Raw genomic sequence first — 12,951 nt, forward strand, 5'->3', positions numbered from 1 at the left:
AGAGCTTTCCAAGAGAGAAGGAGAGAAAGAGAACCAGGATGAAAGCCACTGTCTTTTTATAGCATAATCTTGGAAGTGATATCCATCACTTTTTCTTTTTCTTTCTTTTTTTTTTCTGCGACTGGGTCTCACTCTGTTACCCAGCCACCAGGTCATGGATCACTGCAGCCTCAACCTCCCAGACTCAGACGAGCCTCCCACCTCAGCCCTCAGCTTTCCAAGTAGCTGGGACTACAGACATTTGCCACCATATCTGGTTAATTTTTTTAAAAAGTGTTTTTTTTTGTTTGTTTGTTTTGTTTTGTTTTTTCTCTGTAGTGTAGAGATAGAGTCTCACTATGTTGCCCAGGCTGGTCTCGAACTCTTGACCTCAAGTGATCCTCCTACCTCGGCCTCCCAAAGTGCTGAGATTACAGGTGTGAGCCACTGCACCCAGCCATAGATTGGTTTTTGAATGCTAAGTCACCTTGCATTCTTAGAATAAACTCCACTTTGCTGTGATGTGTTATTTTTTTATGTATCATAAAATTTGATTTGTTGGCATTTTGTTTAGGAGGTCTACACTGTTTTTTCGTTTCTTTCTTTTTTTTTTTTTTTTTAAGACAGGGTCTCACTCCATCACCTAGGCTGGAGTGCAGTGACATGATCTCGGCTCACTGCAGCCTCTGCCTCCTGGGTTCAAACAATTCTCCTGCCTCAGCTTCCCGAGTAGCTGGGACTATAGGCACCTGCCACCATGGCGCCTGGCTAATTTTTCTATTTTTAGTAAAGATGGGGTTTCACCATCTTGGCTAGGCTGGTCTCGAACTCCTGACCTCAGGTGATCCACCCACCTCAGCCTCCCAAAGTGCTGGAACTGCAGGCGTGAGCCACCATGCCTGGCCAGGCCTACACTGTTTTGAAGCGTCTGTTATTATTATTATTATTTTTCACAAGAAATCCTTTTTCATTGAAGAGACATTGAAAATATGTTTAATGAGAAAACCTCAATTAAAAAGTTTATTTTAAAAAAACCCCTATGTATGACTCAGATATAATCACAGTGAACATTTTAGTGTCCACAGTGATTTTAAAAGAATTGAACACTTACAAAACTTAACACTCAGTAAACTGAGTCACACAGAAATATATAATTAAAACCAATTTATAAAGGAACTATCACTGTTATTAATATTTCTTTTTTTTTTTTTTTCCAAGATGGAGTCTCCCAGGCTGGAGTGCAGTGGCGTGATCTTAGCTCACTGCAACCTCTGCCTCCTGGGTTCAGACAATTCTCATGCCTCAGCCTCCCAAGTAGCTGGGATTACAGGTGCTTGCCACCACGCCTGGCTAATTTTTGTACTTTTAGTAGAGGTGGGGTTTCAGCATGTTGGACAGGCTGGTCTCGAGCTCCTGACCTTGTGATCCACCCGCCTTGGCCTCTCAAAGTGCTGGGATTACAGGCGTGGGCCATCGCGCCTGGCCAATATTTCCATCATAGAAATGTTTGACGTGTACCTTGACATGTCCCATGGTGAATGCTGATCCGTTGTCTAATTTTTCACAGTCCTCTTTTGCAAATCACCATGTCATATTATTTCCATGACAAGCTTGTCAAAGTGACAAGAGCCCTCACATGATATGATCCCCCTTTCTATTAGCTCTGCTGGGAAATGGCCTTCTTTCTTCTATAGGGCTGTTCCTTGTGCCTACGCGGTAGTAATTATATCCAATTTGTGTTCTATCATTTTAGTGATTTATTTGCCTCCTCAGGTTCCTGATAGCTCATAATTCCTAGATCACTTGCAGTGATGTAAGTCACTGACTTATTCAGAAACTGAGATGAGGCTTATTTTCCACATCATTAAATGTTGAGCCATCATTTTTCATAGCTGCATAATGCTCCATCGCATGGCTGGGCCATAATTTAACCAGTTCCACAGTGTTAGACACTCAGGTTGTTGGGAATTTGGGGAAGGAATTAAAAAGTTATCTATTATGGGCCAGGCGCAGTGGCTCATGCCTGTAACCCCAGCACTTTGGGAGGCTGAGGCAAGTGGATCACTTGAGGTTAGGAGTTCAAGACCAGCCTGGGCAACATGGTGAAACCCCGTCTCTACAAAAAATACAAAAATCAGCCAGGTGTGGTGGCGGGCACCTGTAATCCCAGCTATTTGGGAGGCCGAGGCAGGAGAATCGCTTGAACCTGGGAGGCGGAGGTTGCAGTGAGCCAAAATCACTCCACTGCACTCCAGCCTGGGTGACAGAGTGAGACTCTGTCTGAAAAACAAAACAAAACAAATTATCTGTTATGGAAACATTCATACACAGTGGCAGAGAGAATAGTGTAATGCTGGGTGGGCGCATGTGGTCACTCACACCTATCATCCCAGTGCTTTGGGAGGCCGAAGTGGGAGAACTGCTTTAGGCCAGAAGTTTGAGTCCAGCCTAGGCAACATAGAGAGACTCTGTCTCTACAAAAAATACAAAAATTAGCCAGGTGTGGTGGCACATGCCTGTAGTCCCAGCTACTCAGGAAGCTGAAGCAGGAGGATCGCTTGAGCCCGGGAGTTAAAGGCTACAGTGAACTAGGATTGTACCACTACACTCCTGCCTAGGTGACAGTGTAAGACTCTGTCTCTTTAAAAAAAAAAAAAAAAAAAAATGTGTAATGTTTTGTACTCATCACTCAGCTTCCGAATCCCCAGTTCCCTGCCAATCTTGTACCATCTGTGCCCTCCCCCTCCCACCCCCACTCTTGTGATTTTGAAGCAAATTCAAGACATCATCATACTTAATCCATTTCAAAATGTATTTCTAAAAGATAAAGATTCTTTGAAAAATTCATAAAGCAAAAGCAATCAATAATTCCTTAATATCCTCTGATCTCTAGTTGCTATTCTAGTTTCCTGTTATCTTACCTTTTTTTTTTAACTTTGTTTACTGAAATCAGAATCAGAATAAAGTCTACCCATTGTAATAGGTTGATAGGTCTCTTAAATTTATTTAGACCATGTGCAGTGGCTGACGCCTGTAATCCCAGCACTTTGGGAGGTCGAGGTGTGTGGATCACTTGAGCCAAAGAGTTCAAGACCAGCCTGGGCAATATGGTGAAACCCTGTCTCTACCAAAAATACAAAAATTAGCTGGGTGTGGTGGCGGGTGCCTGTAGTCCCAGCTACTTAGGGGTGCTGAGGCAGGAGGATTGCTTGAACCGGGGAGGTTGAGGCTGCTGCAGTAAGCTGAGATTGCACCACTGCACTCCAGCCTGGGTGATAAAGTGAGATTTTATCTCAAAAAAAAAAAAAACTTTTTAATTTTGTTTATTTTTTATGTATTTATTTTTTTGAGGTGGAGTCTCACTCTTTTTGCCCAGGCTGGAGTGCAATGGCGTGATCTTGGCTCACTGCAATCTCTGCCTCCTGGATTCAAGCGATTCTCCTGCCTCAGTCTCCTGAGTAGCTGGGATTACAGGCACATACCACCACGCCCAGCTAATTTTTGTATTTTTAGTAGAGATGGGGTTTCACCATGTTGGCCAGGCTAGTCTTGAACTCTTGAACTCAGGTGATCTGCCTACCTTGGCTTCCTAAAGGGTTGGGATTACAGACGTGAGCCACCTCACCTGGCCTGAGTATGGATTTTTGGTTCTTTGGGTATATACCTAGGAGTGGAGTTGCTGGGTCATATGGTTAACTCTATGTTTAACTTTTTGAGGAACCACCAAGATGATCTCCAAACTAGTGACAGCATTTTGCATTCCCACCAGCAAAGGACAGAGGTTCCAGTTTCCCACATCCTTGCCAACGCTTGTTATTTTCCATGAAAAAAAAAAAAGGTAGCCATCCTAGTGGGTGTGAAGTGGTTGCCTCACTGTGGTTTTTTGTTGTTGTTGTGGTTTTTGTTTTTTGAGACAGGGTCCCACTCTGTCTCCCAGGCTGGAGTGCAGTGATGCAATCTCGGCTCACTGCAACCTCTGCCTCCCAGGTTCAAGTCATTCTCCTGCCTGAGCCTCCCAAGCAGCTGGAATTATAGGTGTGTGCCGCCACACCTGGCTAATTTTTGTATTTTTGGTAGAGACTGGGTTTCACTGTGTTGGCCAAGCTGGTCTTGAACTCCTGGCCTCAAGTGATCCTCCTGCCTCGGCCTCCCAAAGTGCTAGATTTACAGGTTTGACCCACCGCTCCTGGCCCTCCCTGTGGCTTTGATGTGTGTTTCCCTAATGACTAGGGATGTTGGGCATCTTTTCATGTGTTTATTGACTGTTCTATGTGTTGTTTTTAATGGTTTGTAAACTGTTTTATCCTGTGGGTGTGTCCTAATGTATCCCACCACTCCTTTGATACTGGACACTTAGATTGTTTTCTCTGCTTCCATTTTTGTTTTCTGTTTTCTGCTATTACAGATGGTGCAGTGGTAAACATTTATTTATTAAGGATAAATATAGGCTGGGCACGGTGGCTCACGCCTGTAATCCCAGCACTTTGGGAGGCCGAGGCGGGTCTGTCATGAGGTCAGGAGTTCGAGACCAGCCTGGCCAAGATGGTGAAACCCTGTCTCTACTAAAAAATACAAAAAAAAATTAGCCAGGCGTGGTGGCGGGCGCCTGTAATCCCAGCTACTTGGGAGGCTAAGGCAGGAGAATCGCTTGAACCCAAGAGGTGGAGGTTGCAGTGAGCCAAGATTATGCCACTGCACTGCAGCCCAGGTGACAGAGCAAGACTCCAACTCAAAAAAAAAAAACAAAGAACCCAAAGGGTGCCTCAGAGGTTATGCACATTTTTAGGACTTCTGACATAGAATGCCAGCTTGCCGTCTGTCGACCTTCCTGCCAGCTCTCTGTGCCTATCCTCCGTGGCCAGACCTTAACCCCTATCCGCTGTGGCTGGATCTTAACCCATCTTGCCTCCTCGTGTCTTCCAGATGCCTGGGAACCACTCACCTCCTTCTGTGCCATGAGGCCACCTCAGCCCTGACACCAACCCCGTGCGTCCACCCAGCCTTCTTCCGCATCCACACACAGCCGGCTGCCCTTGACCCGGGAGGCCCCGGCTCTCCTCTCCCCTGTCCTGCACCCATCCCCTGCCTGAAGCCACCGGCTCCAATTGCCAGCAACCTCTGCTTGTCCGGAAAACGACAACACGAAACGGAAAAGGCTACAGCCCTCTGCATAAACCAAGGACTTGGCTGCCTCGCAGGCAGCCTCCGTTCCTCCCGCTCTCTTGCGCGTGTGCTTTTGTTTTTTATTTTGAACAGACGTTTTAAAAGAAAAAAAAAAACAACTACCTTCTGTCCTAGAAGACACAGACTGACAGATGGGGTGAAGGCCTGGGGACCTCAGAGAACTCTGCCTTGCCCTCGTCCCTCGTCCTTCGGCAGCCGGAGAGGCTGTGGGTGGGCCGAGGGTGTCTAGGGGTTCTGCCTGGTCAACGTTATTTGTCGTCCCATCTTTTGGCAGCAAAACCACCTGCGTGGCTAGGATGATTAATTATGAGGATGATGATTTTTTTTTTGTGATAACAGTATTGTGCTTTTTGTGGGGAAAGTGAGGTTTTTTTTTATATACATATATAATTGATATCTTTAATTTATTGGTTGTTAACTGTTGCTGCTGCCTGGTGTGTCCTCAGCTCCCAGGGCTGCGGGCCCACCGTTTACATGTGCACGCCCTGACCCACCTGCCCATGCCAACTTGGGAGGATGGTGGCCTGCAGCGGCCAAGAAGCCAAAAAAAATTTTTTTTTTTTCAGATACTGTGCTTGATTTTTGGAGAGGGGAGAGGTGGAAATTCCTAAATGGCTAATGCACTGTTCCCTCCAGCCCGAATGCCTCCTGCCAAACCCCTTTTCCCTGCTGCCTCTGTCCCCGCATCCTTGTTCTCCTCTGGGTCCGTAACATTTTTTCCGAGGATGAACAGGGGACATCTTTAGGTTTCTCAACTCTTGCTTTGGTGTTTGCCGCAGCATGGAAAACAGAGCGCTTAAGGCTGGGAGCCAGAAGAAGGGGCACTGGGTACCCAGGCAGAGTCAGGAGAGGTGGTCTTTGAAGTAAGTTAGCAGAAATCAAGGGGACCCCCGCCTCCTTGGGCTGGGGAGGGGATTTCAAGATAGTTCATGACTCTCTCCCGCTCTGCCTTCCCTCCTTCCTATCTGCTTTTTCCAGTAAACTGCATGGTGTCCTTCCCTGGCCTTCTCTTGGCTCAAAGGCTGGGAGGGAGGGAAGGAGAGAAGAGTTCCAGGCAATCCCATCAAGGTAGTCCCTACACCTGGGGCTGCGGCCCACATGTCTTCACGGAGGCTTCCAGCTGTGCCTGCCACTGAGGCAGGTGCGGCCCCAGGACCATCACCAGGAATGCGAGGCCACCCTGGACCAGAGGTAGGAGCCCAGGGTCCGGCCTTTGCTCTTTGATTGTGGGCAGCCTCCTGCCCTCTCTGGGTCTCAGTTGTCCCATCTGCAGAGTGAGGAGGCCCAGGCTGGTTGGTCTTGAAGGCCCTTTTCCATGCCGACATCATGTCATTCTAGGCCTGGGGTTCATTTTCCTGTGGCTGGTGATGCTGTGGTTAAGTTTGCTTGACCCCAGCAGCCCGAGGGACTGTCTGAGTCACAGCACAGCCCCTATTGCGTGGCTGCTGGTGTGTGGGGTCAGTTCCAGCAGATGAATGTGTCATGTGGCACACCTTGTCCCTTCCCACAGCATTTCCTGGTCCCCCCCAGACCCTTGAGCGCTCTTTGGGACCCAGAAGGAGTCCTTGCCCAGGGAAGGCTTGAGGTGAGAAGCCGCTTCCCAGACTGTCAGGGCCAGGCCTGGGTCTAGAATTCTTGCTGCTGCTTTGCAGAGTCAACAGCCCATCAGCCCATGTTTTAGAGGGGACACTTTGGTCTTTGGTTCCCACCCTCAGCAAACAGGCCTCCAGCCCGAGGAAGGCCTCCGCTGGAGTGACGTTGCCGTGTGGGGCTGCGTGGCTGTTCCCCTTGGCTGGAGCATTCAGCCAACCCCAGCCTCCCCACTGAGGCATTCATTGGCAGCCCCCTAGGACTGCACGCTGGCCCCACAGTAACCCCCCCTCCCCCACCAACATCCTGCAGGGATGGGGTCAGTGGTTCCACCTTCACAGGCCACTTTGAAGGGCGGATTCTTTGAGGCCCCTGCCAGTCGGCTCCCTGCTCAGCTGCTGGCCCGGGTTACCTGGGACTCAGCACCAATGGCTGAAGTTTCTCAGCTGGGCTCTGACCTGGGGTCTGGGGCAGGGAACGAACATGGTGACTTGGGGCTGAGAGGATGAGGGAGGTCTTTCCCAGGTCAAATTACTTTTCTTTGGCCTCTGCCTGAGGCTCGATTTGCCTCTCTGGTCCAATGGGACTGACACTGTTGTACAACCTGACCTGTGGCTGAGGGTGTCTGGGCTTAAGCATGTGGACCCCTTCGGTGTGTCCGGCCTTCCTCCATCGTCCTGCCCTTTGGCCTTTTGGTTTGAAGCCACAGGTGTGGCTTCTGGCCTTAGCAGACGGTATCCTTGCAGACCGCAGCCCAGCATGCCGGTGGGCCCACACCCTGAGCCAGCCCAGAGCTGCCGGAAGGGCCGCCCTTCCCGGCCCTGGTGGGGTGCTGGACACTGGCCATTTTCACTAGAGTTTGCCTGGCAGGGACCGATCTCTGCCCCCTCCTCTCCCCAGGCCTCTGGCTGCAGTGATGCCGCAGAATCCCGAGCCAGGTGCCTCCTGAGCAGCCCGTGCGCCTCTCCACAGCGGCGTTTGCCACCCAATGCGGCTCGCTTCAGATGCTCTGATGCAGAGGGCACGCCCATAGTCCCTCTGCAGAGCCTCGCACTGGGGCCAGGGCAGGCACCAGCCCCAGGCGGCCAGTCGGCCACAGCCTGTCCTCTTCCTCGTAGCGTATGCTCCTCACTTTGTGTTGATGGTGACTTAGGAGAATGTTCCGATTTTCCATGATCTAAGCAGGCCACGTTTAAAATAACATCAAGACAAGCGTACGTGTCACCCTCTGTACTGACATCTCTTCCCCTGAAATGCTTTTCAGTTTGACAGCCCGTTTCCTAGACAAGTGCACCTGGGGTTTCAGGAACTTTGTGTCTTTTCAGAGGGGGTTGGTGGGGAGGTCGGGATGCCTGGGATCCCTTCCTGGAGAGGCAGGCTGTCTCTGGAAAAAGCCTCCATTGCCCACCCGCCAGGCGGAAAGTCACCCTGTTCCCAGCGCGGTTTCAGCATTTAATTTTAAGGGAGCCAAGGAAGCGCGGCGCGCCCCCTGGTGGTGGTAAGCCGCCAACGCACCTGGGGGCTGCAACCCCACGGGACGGGTGGTCCGGAGGGAGGCCGGAGCGGGGAGGCGAGGAGGGGGCTGTGAGTCCTCAGAGGCCCTGGACCACCACATTTCTGGCAGCGTTTCCCAGACACCCCTCTGCTAGGCCATCCCTGGATAGCAAGTGAATTAACTTAAGGGCACTGTGATGGGAAGCCTTGCCCCCCTCTTTTTTTTTTTTTTAATATCTGCGAAATAAACCCAATGGTTAATTTTTGAATGAATAAAAGGCTTTTGTTGAATAAACAGCTGGTCCCATCTTCTGTCTTGGCATCTTAGCATCCAGGCTCAGGCTCTGCCCCTTCTCCAGGATGGGGTAGCCCCGAGTTGCCCTCCCCAGTCTGCACATTCCCTGTTGTCCCTGTTCCTGCAGTGGCCCCCGGCCCCAGGGAGGCCCACCTCACTCCCAGCCTGACTCGGTGGCTGGCTTCCTTCAGGACTTTGCGCAAGTCAGTTCTGCTCATTGGGTCTCAATTTCCCCATCCCTTGGATGGGAGCAAGAGCCTCTGCTGGGCCTGCCTCGCAGGGGCCTGGTGAGACCCAAATGTGAGTGTCGTCATCAAAGCCCCTCACAGAAGTGGAGGCCGGTGCCCAAGGGTAGCGGTTTGGACTGCTGCTGCCTCCCACCCGGAGCCTGCCACCTGGGAGAGAAATTGGTGTAACGCTTGCAAAAACAAACAAACAAAAGGCAGTGTCTTCTGGTTGTGGTTATTTCCTTTCCAGCTTGCCTCCCCAGCCCCCTTTGAGTCTCTTTTTGGGGTGCCGTCCTGTCTGAACCTGCTGGTGTGTGTCTCTGGGGCCAGGGTCAGGGCGAGGCCCAGGGGTGGACAGGGGCCGTGTAGCATGCCCCAGCCTCCCCGAGCTCCTGCTGTATGTCGTCCATGTCACGCCAATTAAACACGCTTCCTGGACTTGTCCTCGCCTCCCTGTGTGGGCCTGTTGCTTTGTCTGTTTCCATTCTTCTCCGTTTCGTTTTAGGTTTCTTCCCTTTGTGACACCCTTTCTCTGGCTTTGGGTGTTGTCTTCCCAGTTTCCTGAAGAGAAAGAATGTGTAGGCCGGGTGCTGTGGCTCATGCCTATAATCCCAGCACTTTGGGAGGCTGAGTTGGGCGGATCACCTGAGGTCTGGAGTTCGAGACCAGCCTGGCCAACATGGTGAAACCCCATCTCTACTAAAATACAAAAATTAGCTGGCTGTGGTGGCAGGCGCCTGTAATCCCACCTACATGGGAGCCTGAGGCAGGAGAATCACTTGAACCCGGGAGGCGGAGATTGGAGTGGGCTGAGACCACACCATTGCACTCCAGCCTGGGTGACAAGAGCGAGACTCCATCTCAAAAAAAAAAAAAAAGAGAGAGAGAAAGAATGTGCAAAGTGAGAACCTTGAGTATACTTTTAAACCAGAAAAATCTGCAGGAGTGTTTCTGCGAGGCCTAGAGTTGAGCGGTGTGAGGCCCCGCCCATTGCCTCACCCACGACATCCCCTGACCTGCCTGTTTCATCTGGAGAGGGCGGCTGCTGCTTTAAAAATGTCTGAAAACCATTGGCCTAGATCAGTGGCTCTCAAAGTCAAGTGTGTCTCAGAATCACCTGGATTGGAGGCTGCTTCAAACCCAGCTTGCCAGCCCAGCTGCCGAGTTTCTGATTAGGAGGGTCTGGGCAGGGGCCTGGGAATCTGAGTTCCTAACAAGTTCCTGGCTGCGCTGCTGCTGCGGGTCTGTGAATCACACTTTGAGGACTCCTGGGAGGTGTGTGTGCTGCAGCATGTCCGGTTGGGTCCCTACCTCCATTGGCTCAGGGATTCAGGCAAATGATTCATTCACCTCATCTGACTTTTGCACCTGTGATGGGCCAGGCGCAGGGGGCCTAGAGATTGGTTGCTGACCACATGGAGGGTTGCGTCGGGAGGGAAGGTGGGGAGATGAGTAGCTCTTGTGCAAGCTCCCAGCAGGCACCCCGAGAGGTGGCAGTCTGTGTGGCTGCCCTCCCCCGAGTCACCCTTGGCCTGGAGCCTGGGATAGAGGAGAGCCCTCCTCTTCCCCCTCTGGTCAAGTAACCCCGTGTTTGCTCAGTATGCATGGGCCCTGCCATGTTGGGGAGAGGGGGATCAGAGGAGGTGGTGGTTTTCACTTTCATAGCTTGTTAAAGGAACACGAATTCAGAGAGCAACAAAAGCCAGCACGGACTCAGGAACATAACTGTCAGTTAGAATTCATTGCTCTTGGCCAAAACCTCTTGAAAGACGCATGAAGCGTGTAGATTGATAAGATCAAGCAGCCCATGTTAGAATGAACCACCACCTGCAAACACAGGCCACGTTTCAGACATGTTTCAGAGTGAAAGGAATCATCAGATCGCCACCACCTTCCAAGCAAAGCTGGAGGCCCAACGTGACTTCCGCTTTGGGGTTGAAGCAACCGTTGAGAAGTGGATGCAGCGATGTCACCCTCTGTGGCCACGCTGGGCATCCAGCATTGTGCGTTGCTCTGGCGGGTCCTAGAGTAAAGATGCCAGAACTCCCCAGACCCTCAAGAGGGTTCCAAAGGCAGCATGGAAAGGCAGTGTGGGACGGTGGTTGGGGCCACAGGTTGTGGAATCTGACCTGGTTCCCAGCCAGGCTCTACCACTTGACGCTGGGCATGTGTTCTAACAGACAGGGTTTCCTGGTAAAAACATGGACCCTTGGCCGGGCGCGGTGGCTCACGCCTGTAATCCCAGCACTTTGGGAGGCCGAGTCGGGCGGATCATGAGGTCAGAAGATTGAGACCATCCTGGCTAACATGGTGAAAGCCCGTCTCTACTAAAACTACAAAAAATTAGCCGGGCGTGGTGGCAGGTGCCTGTGGGAGGCTGAGGCAGGAGAATGGCGTGAACCCGGGAGGCGGAGCTTGCAGTGAGCCGAGATCGCGCCACTGAACTCCAGCCTGGCGACAGAGCGAGACTCCGTCTCAAAACAAACAAACAAAAACCCCATGGACCCTCAATGAGAGGCAGGTGATGGCTGGACAGCCCCTGCCCTACAACCTCGCCACAGGTGGAATGATGCAATGAAGGCAGGTATTAGATCAAATTCTGCCAGAAGTCCAGATATTCACTGGCAAGTAAGTACAAAGACAGGCAGGCACCTGTACCTGTCCATCCAGGGGGTGGGGGCCCCAGGACCCCAGGGGCCCTGCCCCTGAGCACAGTCCTGAAGCACCAGGCTGCTGCTCTTCCCTTGTGGTGCACAGTGCTGAGCTCCGAAAATCTTTGTAGCCAAGCATGTGTCTTCACCACATTACACTTCTGTGAAAAGGGACTTCTAACATCCTTTGTGTGGATAAAATCTGTGATGTAGGTTTTAATAAAAGTACATATTTAAAATGCTAATGTGACACCCTCTGGAGGGCTGATTCCTGACTAGACTGTTTCACACACTTGGGGACTGTCCCTGAGGCAGAGATCGGAGGTAATTTACATACCCACACAATGTGCTGTTTCCACCGAAGCACTGAAAGTAAATCTGTGCACGGGCGCCTGTCTTTGGAAATACCAAGCTCTGGTTCAGAAGGCCGTTGTGAGGGCAGCTGGGGCAATGTTTCCAGCAGAGGGTGAGCTTGAACGGGGGTGAGCTGTTGGTGGAGGAAGCTCAGGTCTTTTCCAGCAGCCTTGGGCGTGGTGCCTACAGGGACCACGGTTCAGAAATGGTGTTGCTGAGGGCACATGATGGGTCATGGCCCCTTGCTCTGCTCTGGGTCAGGCTAAAGCCTGTGCTGACTCACCCCCTGGCCCAGCCTGCACTGGATGGCTTACTGTGGGCTGAAGCTCAGTAGAGGCACAGACCTGGCCACCTGCTTTATCAGGATGGCTCAGATTGGCTGCTATTCCCTGGGTGTGATAGCACGGGTGAGTCCTCCTAGAGGGACCATCCTAGACGTCCCATTTCTCCCCACCTCGGGCCTTCCACCCTGTCCCCACCGACGCTGCCAAGCCCCAAACTCACATCTGCATATTAGAAAGTATCTCTCTAAATCATACTCCCCAAAGCCCAGCTCAGGGCATCCCCAGGCATAGGGAGGAGATGACAAGGAGAAGAGTAGGGAGTCGGGCTGGGAGTGGGAATGCAATGTGGATCCCTGCCCTACAGTAGCCCCCTCCTCCCTGCCGTCTTCCTGCCCAGGGAGTACAGAGGCAGAAACTTACCCTCCAGGTTCATTGGTCTGGAGGAACTGGTTCAGGACAGTGGGCATGGGAAGGGCCTGGGAAGGCTCCCTGAGCTTAGGCAAAATGAGCTTGTGTAGGTATGGAAAAGCTTTCTACTTCTTCCCCTTATCTCTTTTTAGCTGGGCACAGGGCCATGTGGAACAAAGGACTACATTTCCCAGCCTCCCTTGTGGCTGAGTGTGGCCATGTGACCCAGTTCTATCCAATAGGATGAGAACAATGAGCATAACTTTCCCTCTTTTCCCTCTTCCTGCTGACTGGATGGAGGACTCTGAAACAAGCCTTCCTAGAACTGGGTCTTTGACCCCGTGGAGCTGCCACACCAGCTTTGGACCATTTACACTGGAGCTCTTAGGAGGAAGAGAGACACACATTTATCTTGATTAAGCCATCCTGAGTCTCTGTTTCAACAGCCCAATTTATATTCTCCCTAATGTACCCAGTGATCTGCT

At 51.4% G+C, this 12,951-nt stretch overlaps 1 protein-coding gene across 1 annotated transcript in view; it reads left to right on the forward strand.

Moving 5' to 3' along the window:
* NCS1 (neuronal calcium sensor 1) overlaps nucleotides 1–8,542 on the forward strand; it is a 64,146-nt gene extending 55,604 nt beyond the window's left edge. The window contains exon 8 of the mRNA XM_055351347.2: nucleotides 4,903–8,542. The gene's annotated coding sequence lies outside the window, so the exon portion shown is untranslated. The remainder of the gene's footprint in view (nucleotides 1–4,902) is intronic.
* The last annotated feature ends 4,409 nt before the right edge of the window (nucleotides 8,543–12,951 follow it).

Source organism: Gorilla gorilla, chromosome 13, assembly GCF_029281585.2.
Source record: "Gorilla gorilla gorilla isolate KB3781 chromosome 13, NHGRI_mGorGor1-v2.1_pri, whole genome shotgun sequence".
Classification (NCBI taxonomy): Eukaryota; Metazoa; Chordata; class Mammalia; order Primates; family Hominidae; genus Gorilla; species Gorilla gorilla.